Source organism: Adiantum capillus-veneris, chromosome 16 (genome assembly GCF_014529385.1).
Source record: "Adiantum capillus-veneris isolate H3 chromosome 16, ASM1452938v2, whole genome shotgun sequence".
NCBI lineage: Eukaryota > Viridiplantae > Streptophyta > Polypodiopsida > Polypodiales > Pteridaceae > Adiantum > Adiantum capillus-veneris.
Window position 1 is genome coordinate 50297296 of NC_140946.1, and position 8829 is coordinate 50306124.

The 8829-nt window shown below is 43.6% G+C and overlaps 1 pseudogene; it reads left to right on the forward strand.

Annotated features, from left to right (window-relative positions):
- Window positions 1-2200: 2200 nt before the first annotated feature.
- LOC147439023 (uncharacterized) lies at window positions 2201-3431 on the forward strand (annotated as a pseudogene).
- Window positions 3432-8829: the final 5398 nt, after the last annotated feature.

The following is an 8829-nucleotide window of genomic DNA, read 5'->3' on the forward strand; positions in this document are numbered from 1 at the left end:
TGAACAAAGTCTTGATGAGGAATTTGGAATTCTGGCTGTCAGGACACCTGGTGTAAGGAAAGTACAAGAAGATGCTAGAGGGCAAAGGAGTGACCCAGGACCGCGCAGATCTAATAGAGTCAGAAATCCAGTTCAGAAATTGACTTATGATGGGTATCTAGCGCATCATCAAGCCTACATGGCTAAGGTGATACAGGATGTGGAGCCCAGATGTTTTGAGGATGCAGTTGGAAATGTGCATTGGGATGATGCAATGAATGAAGAGATGGCTGCATTGGAAGCAAACGACACATGGGAGTTGGTGCCATTGCCAAGTGGCAAGAAAGCTATTGGCTGTAAATGGGTGTATAAAACCAAGCATAAGGCTGATGGTAACATTGAGCGTCACAAAAAAGGCTGATCGCAAAGGGTTATGCACAGACGTATGGCATATACTATGAGGAGACCTTTGCTCCAGTGGCAAAGATGACGACTGTGAGAGCTGTCATAGCAGTGGCTGCATCTAGAGGATGGATTATGCATCAAATGGATGTAAAGAATGCCTTCTTGAATGGTGAGTTGCAAGAGGAAGTGTATATGGACCAGCCACCTGGTTATGTCGATCCAGGTTACCCAGATTATGTATGCAGACTTCTGAAAGTTTTGTATGGTTTGAAGTAGGGCTCTAGAGCATGGTATGACAGGATTGCCAAGTATCTTGTCAGTATTGGCTTTAGGAGAGCTCATGCTGATCATTCACTCTATGTACGTGAGAGTGATGTGGGGATTGTGGTCATTACCATATATGTAGATGACCTTATTATTGTTGGTGACAATGCTATGGAGATTGACCATGTGAAGGGTCTTCTCAAACAGGATTTTGAAATGAAAGATTTAGGCGAGTTGCTCTACTTTCTTGGCATTGAGGTGATCAGGACTCCAGAGGTTGTATGGCTATCACAGAGATAATATGCTTTGGACATGTTGTCAAAGTATGGTATGGCTGATTGTAAGCCAATTTCTATTCCCTTGGATGTGAATGCAAAGCTGAGTGCAGAGAAGGGTGATGTTGTTGAGGATGTCAACATGTACATGAAGATTGTGGGTAGTCTAATCTACTTGACTATCACGAGGCCAGACTTGAGCTACACAGTAGGCTTGGAGAGTCAGTTCATGCAGCTTCCGAGGAAGCCACATTTGGATGGAGTACGATGCACACTTAGGTATGTGCAACGGTACTCTTGACTATGCATTGTTCTATGCAGCAGATGCACCATTAGCATTGTATGGGTATACAGATGCAGATTGGGCAGGTAGCATTGTTGATAGGATATCTACGAGTGGATTCATGTTCTCTTTTGGGAGTGCTACTATTACTTGGAGCAGCAAAAAGCAGCCTACGGTTGCTTTATCGAGCACAGAGGCCGAGTACAGAGGTGCAGCAGTTGCGGCGTGCGAGGTAGCTTGGCTACGCACATTACTTGAGGACTTGGGAGTGCAGGTGGACCAGCAGATTTTCATCCATTGTGACAACCTCAGCAGCATGCAGTTGGCTAGGAACCCAGTGTTCCATGGCAGGACCAAACACATAGAGGTCCATTACCACTACGTTCGAGAGCGAGTGTTGGCGGGCGACATCGACTTGGTCTACGTTAGCACAGAGGAGTAGATAGTGGATATCTTTACCAAGGCCCTCGGAGCTGAGAAGCTTCAACGTTTCCGAACTATGCTTGGACTCTGCGACATGCAAAGCTCGAAGGGGAGTGTTGAGATGTCGAGCTCTACACCTTGAGCTAGCATCCACTACGGGTCTTGGCCGCTTACGGCATTTACTCACTGGCGCGTTAGGTGACCGACATGGAGGATCTCTGCGAGTGATTCTACAGCTGGACTACACTTATAGTGCCGGCCTAGTACGCTTCTAGCGAGTTCACACTTAGTGACCGCATGTACATATGTGCTACTTTTCAGCTTTAGCACTTAGTCATTTTGTACTCTCTTTTCTGTGAAGAAGAAGAAGAAGCTTTCCATCTCTGTGTGCTTTGTGATTGTCTAGTGTAGCTCTCTTGCATCCTCATTCTTTACAAAAAGCGGGTTTCTCCATTAGACTTGGGTGAACAATTGAGCAAGATGAAGCAGGATGTAAGTGAATATTTTGCTTTGTTTTTTGATAAATTTGAGTCTATTTGGGAAAGACTTGCTTCTATTACATGTGTGCAAAATGGAGATCATTTCAAGCAAGAGTAGTTTTCTAGCGTGCTTGCATCCGAAAATCAAGGAGAAGGTCGAATGTGGTGGTGCAGAGGACTATGCGCAAATGGTTTGCTTGGCGAAGGTAAAGAGCAGGAAAGAAAAGAGGAAGCTGAAGATGGGCGTGTTGTCGCAGCCTGCAATTTACGGGTATAGCTCGACAATGGAGCTTCATCATGCCAAAAGAAAGATCAAGCATCAAAGAGGTAGCTGCTTTGCCATTGGTAAGACATTTTGGTCATTCGTTTCAATTTGTACCTCCAGTTTGGTGTACTGTTATACAAGAGTCTGTTAGCCCAGCTAGCAAGGATACGGTCTTGGTCGAAGTGTGTATGCATGAAGCATCAAATGAAGCTATAGATTAGAGCTCATAGGACAAGTTTGAAGATGTTGGCAAAGTGATGGTCGAAGCTCTGTAGAAAGAAGCTAGCCAGGGGGTTGGGAAATCTTGCCCTACCGATTGTGTTAAAGAGCGGCAGTGCATTTTAAAAGCATGTGGACGATGTCAACATGCCAAATAACAAGGTAATGGATCATGGATTTCTTTATCGCTTAGAAGATGATATGGTTGTAGAAGAAGTCCTTGAAGAGAAGGCAAAGGTGTTCGAGCAATCCGATTTGCTCTCGCATTAAGTGGTTGAAGATGAAGCATTAAAGGCTATGGTGGACAAAGATTGGCATGGTGAATCAGGTATGGAGTGTATGCCATTTGAAGGACCTACAACAGAGGGCATTCTTAGAACATAGGTAGGTTTGGCTATGCAAGAAGCAGCGGTAGTGGAAGACAGGTTGCCAAAGGTTTGTGCCATGCTGTTGATGGGCATGTTGCTGAAGGTTGCTTTGCAGGCAACTGTGTACCGATTGCAAATTTTTGTGAGAGAAGATTATGCCATGGAGGGCTTTGTAGATAGCAGGTGAGATGATGAGGATGTATGGTGTAGATGCTTCACAGGTTGGTTTACAGGCTTGTTTTGTATATGAAGCTGGCGTATGGATACAGGTTGTTGAAGGTAGGTGTTATGCCAAGTTGCACGAGAGGTTGGTTTTTGGGCTTACTGGTGCAAAAAATTGACTAATTATTCATGTACTAGAGACAGATGGCTGTGTTCAATGCCATGTATTTGATTTTGGCGGAGTTTGCATCACAGTTGGGAGAGACTATGGATTTTCATTTGATCCAGGGGGGGTTCTACAGCAGATAAAATCTCTCTCTGTATCTATCTACTGCTTATGTACATACTAAATATTAGTTTTCTAATATGCAATCATCTCTTATCTAAATAATACAGTGGTTGAGGATGAACGCTCAACAAGGGGGTGGTCAATGATGGTGCACCCAATTTGAGTTGACCCGTGAAAGTGCCAACAGAGCAGGCAAAGGGTACCAAATAGTGTGATAGTAAAGGGCTTGGAAAAGTACCAGATGCAACCGGGAACAAGTCCCCTAGAGGTGTGTATGTCAAATGTGTCACATTACAAGTCGGAGCCATGGTTTTGGGCTTCTCATCATCGAGATGTTTACGGGTACTTGAAGCCTAGCCTCAATGTACTCTACAACTCTTCAGCTTTTGCGGCTTTCCATTCGGGATGCTTGGGAAATAGCTATGCCAGGTTAAAGTTGGAGCCCGACATGTTTCCGATTGGTGGTCGATGACACCACTATAGTGCGTGTACCAGATGGGGCATCGAGGGCAACCATCTCAACGTTTTTCATGAGCGTGAGGCAAATATGCTGTGAATCATCACGTAAGTATTGCCTCAGGTTATGATTTAGTATATGTGGAGCTTCCAAGGCCATGTCTTGCTTTGCTCGTGGGAACGTTGTCCAAGTCATAAGTCAAAAACATCAAATTTCTCTAAAAATAGCCATGCAAAAAAACGAGCTGCTGGACCGACAAGGTGGCGCTGCATGTGGGGAGAAGCCGCCATCTAGGAGATAGAAGTTGGTGGCGCCATCTGGATGGAGAAGGGGGTGTAAAAGGAAAACAAGGGGCACCATCTGTGATGTTTTATACAGTGTGGGCAGTCAGTTGCATAGGGGGGCTCGCCAAACAAGAGGAAGGGCGCTGCAGGAGGGAGAGAGAGCGGCAGAGGGCAGGAAACAGATGACGCTACTGCATCCAGCTATGCCATGATCAAGGGATGGCCGCCTTGAGGTGTGCTGGCTTGGAGCAATGGAGAAGAGTCCGGGCTGGTGGAGGTGCTGAAGATTGGGGGTTGTGCAGGCTAATCAAGACAGAGGGGAGAGCACCTCTGATTGCAAGAAACGAGGGAGGCCTCCTACACACAGAGGGGATGGTGGGCTAGGTTGAGGAAGACCTCAGGACCTAAAGATGGTGGATGGCGGATGGATAACGTTGCGCTATATGCAGAGAATGTGACTCCAAGGGGTGGTAGTAGGAGGAGGGGCCAGAGGGCCATTGTCGTCAGCAAAAAAGAAGGCCGACAGTTGTGGTGGCTTGTTGAAAGGTCAACCTTTCAACAACGCTTCCACAAAGATTCCATAAAGATTCCTCAAAGATTCTTTAAAGATTCCAAATAAAGATGCTGATGAAGTGATGAAGACGAAGATGGATGCTGTGATGTGAAGATACAAGCTCATGGACATCATTGAATATCCCGTTATTATTATTTTGAGCCATTACGGCCACTTTTGTAATGTTTACGGGAACTTCATATTTTAAGTCGGCAATTGTATTTTGGCCACATATGCTTGTTGGATGAGGGAATCCAGTTCACAGTGTTGTAATTAAGCTCTATAGAAGCCTACGGACAAATCAGGTCATTTTGGTCGGACATTAGGTTTTCTAAGGCTTAGTATATAAGCCAAAACCTATAGCTTTGTAAAGAGACCTGTAATAATCTGACCTTCTCTGTCGTTGGGAGACTGCGCGAAAGTGAGAGAGTGTGTGTGCGCTAAGGAGCTACGGTGGTCAGAATCGCAAACGGAGAGTAGCAGTGTGTTGCCCACGAGGAGAGCTACGTGTTGATGCTTACATCACGCGCGTTCGTCTGTGTTTTGGCAGATTCACCCGCGAGCTACTTTTGGAGTTTCGGTGAGTAACTGTTGTCCGTTTTTGCATTTCAGCATATCCACACGATCAGAGAGAGTAGAGCTACACATTAGACACTTTAGTTTTTGGAAACGCCAACCTGCAAAAACCGGCCAGACATCCTACGCGTTTTCTGCACGGAGGGTATTGGGTAGGTTTTTTTGGTCACGGACCTTAGGGAGAGTGGCCTATTGGTGTTGATAAGATATCCCTCAAGTTTCGTAACGTTTCGAGAACGTCTCATGGGCTTTTGGCTTGCAGTAGCATCATAGCAGACTCTCACATTCACAGAACCGATGGCATGTAGATTTGATATCTCTGTAGAAGGTAGTCATTAGTCGGTCGAGTAGAGGTTGACACCCTTTGCTTGCTTCCACGCGCCTGCGCGTCGAGCTCCATCCTTAGTTGAAATTATATGTTAGGTGAGTTCTCGCTATGCTGACGTCTGTCGCAGTGTATCCGTCCAACATTGGTGCAGTTGTCGGGGACGAGGGCCCTAAGTGGGTGACCGAGACTAGTCCTTGAGGATAGGGGTCCCTCTGGCTTGCTAGAGTACTATTTTACATTTAGATAGGATCAGAGGGTGGTGGACTCTCTAGGTCTTAGGAGGAGTCTAGGGAGCGTGTGTCTAGCCTGGATCTTCCATCTTAGGTAGTATTAGGTAGTAGTAGGTTGTGGTGTAGAGAGTAGGAGTTGGAGTGGTAGATGTGGTAGTAGGTTGACTTGAGAGTCTGTGTGAGGCTAGGAAGCAACCAAGACATCAAAATCATCATCTCACATGATGAGTAGGAGAAGGGTAAGTAGGATATCTTGATTGCTGGTCTAGAGTACTTTATGCATGTCTTATTTACTTTTAGGCTCATCAGAGAAGTGAAAAATGCTAAGTAGGAAAGACGGTAAATTGTGTTTGGAAGCTAATTTGAAGTCCAAAAGTTTTTGTGATTATTGCTGAGAGCTCTAGAGAGCATAGGGAGTACTACTGCCACAAAAAAATTGCATTTTAAGACAGTAGACATCCTATGTGTAGGATGTCTCTAGGGTACTTTTGGCAGGGAATTTGGGGAAATTGAGGTTACCAGTGGGTTCAGAGGGTAGGTTTTACCCTAGTAACATATTGACTTGAGTGTTTTTCCCTATTTTTGTTGACCAAAAGCCAAAAGGCGAAGTCAGAAAACATAAAATTTCAGAAAAGGCTTAAATTGAGTGATTTTTGCATGTTTTTTGCAATTTTGAAGCATACTTGCACTTGTTGAGAGCATAAGGAAGCATCAGGGACACTTCAGTCTGAAAAAATAAGCAATAGACATCCTACGCGTAGGATGTCTACAGGGTGATCTGGGCACTTTTTGGAAAATCTAAGGTTACCAGTGTGTTTAGAAGGTAGGTTCTACCCTATTTCACCTCGAAAGTGAAAATTTGACCAGATTTTGACAGATTAAAGCCAAAAGACGAGAATTGCCAGACATCCTACCCAAATTGTGTCCAAGGCCTAATTTTGAGACCAAACCATAGGATGACTCCATAGGAATGTTCTAAATGTTTTATTGAGTGCATCTGATAAATTTCATCTCATTTGGGTCAGTGAAAGGAAGATTGAACAGACTTTAGAATTCTTGACTGAAAAAGGCAAGAATAGCTAGTTTTGGGGTTTTTTGACATCCAAACTCAAATCTAAGCATACCAGTGGGTTGCTGAAGACTAGGGGAATCTTTGGTCCAAGTTTGGGTTCATTCTGAGCAAAAAGACATCCTACACATAGGATGTCTCCTGCATGATTTTGAGACCAAAATTCTATTGTGACCATACCATGCTGTCATATAACCTTAGATTAGCCTCCTAGGAAAATTTGGTCCAATTTGGAGTTGATTTGACTTGGGAATTCATCAGAACAGACATCAGGCTTTTGGAACAGATTCTTGATCATTTGACCAACCTATAGGTGTCAAAATCAAAAAGTAAAAATAGCTGTGAGTTTAGCACATCAAGGGAAAGCTACAATGCAAGTTTAAGCTAAAACAGAGCAAAAAGACATCCTACGCGTAGGATGTCTCCAAGGTCATAAAGTGGTCAAAATTCTACTAGCCATATGGGGAGGTTCTAAGTGTCTCAAGGATTCCACAACTTTGTTCAAAAGTGAATTTGGACCTTGTTTGGCCTATTTACCAAGCAAAGACAAGAATTGTCAGACATCCTACTCTAGGAGTGCACTAGAAGCTTATGCAGCCCAAATCTTGACTTATTGGCATCCAAATTCAATTCTAAGCATACCATTGGGTTGCTGAGCACTAGGAGAATCTTGGGATCAAGTTTGGACAAAATCTGAGCAGTTAGACATCCTACGCGTAGTATGTCTCCAGCTTGATTTAGGATTCCAAACCAACTTATGAGCACACCACTGTGATCAACACATCAAGGAGAAGCTGGGGTGAAAATTTCAAGTCATTCTGAGCAAAAAGACATCCTACGCGTAGGATGTATCAAAGCCATTTTTAGGTCCAAATGAAATTATGATCATACCATTGTGTTGTTGGACTTAATTAAGGGGAGTCTCTGGACCAAATTTTGTTAAATTTTGAGCATATAGACATCCTACGCGTAGGATGTCTCCAAGCCAGTTTTAGGGTCCAAGTGTAATTTTGACCATACAAGAGTGTTCACAGTGTCACAGAGATCCCTTCTTTTAAAGTTGAATTTGGACTCATTTTGACCATTCTAAACTGCATTTCACTGTTTTGGCCATAACTTTCACAAACGGTATCGGATCGGAAAAGTTTTTATATCAAAACGTAGCTTGAGAGAGACACTATAGATCTTAGAGCAGAACTTGAACTAAATGCATGCCAACGGCAACCATTTACTTCAACTTTGAAAAAAACATTGTTTAAGGCCTCAAAATGCATCCGAAAGTCATGTGTGTCTAAAACCGATAGTTCGAAAGAATTGTGAGAAAACGATCACGGTTTTGAAGACTGCTAAGCTAGCAGATTGAAATTATCTTTTGGGAAAACCATTGGTCACCCGTGGAAAGGTGTAAAAGTTAACTACGGCCTAGTGTACGTCCATACACAAATCTGGTAGCAGTAAGACCATACACAAGGACTCTTGATTTTGCAACAACAGTCGCAAGTTTTGGAGAACTTTAACACAAGATTTTTTCTAGCAAATATTTGCAACTTATGCATAATTCTCTTGTGATAGCTTAAGTTTAGTTCAGCTAAAAGCGAGCTTGAAAGTCACTTCCGAGCTCAAAGAACAAGTGTGGCCGTCAAAGGTACATCAATAATTTTTGCATTCATTGTGAAAACGTTTGCCACTAAATAGAATTTTGCAGATTGTGTGCTAAAGTGAACACAGGTTAGCTCGACTCAAGAATCACTACGAAGGGAGAAGTCATTGTAGTATAGTGGTAAGCTCCATAACTTATCACAGTGCTTCCAATAGATCGAGGCCTGCTAAAAAATCTCTAGGCAAAGCAAGCAGCCAGAAAAGTCAGTATCAGTCTTGGCAAGCAAGGGAGGTAAGAAGTTCAAGCAGTGCAAGCAAAGCC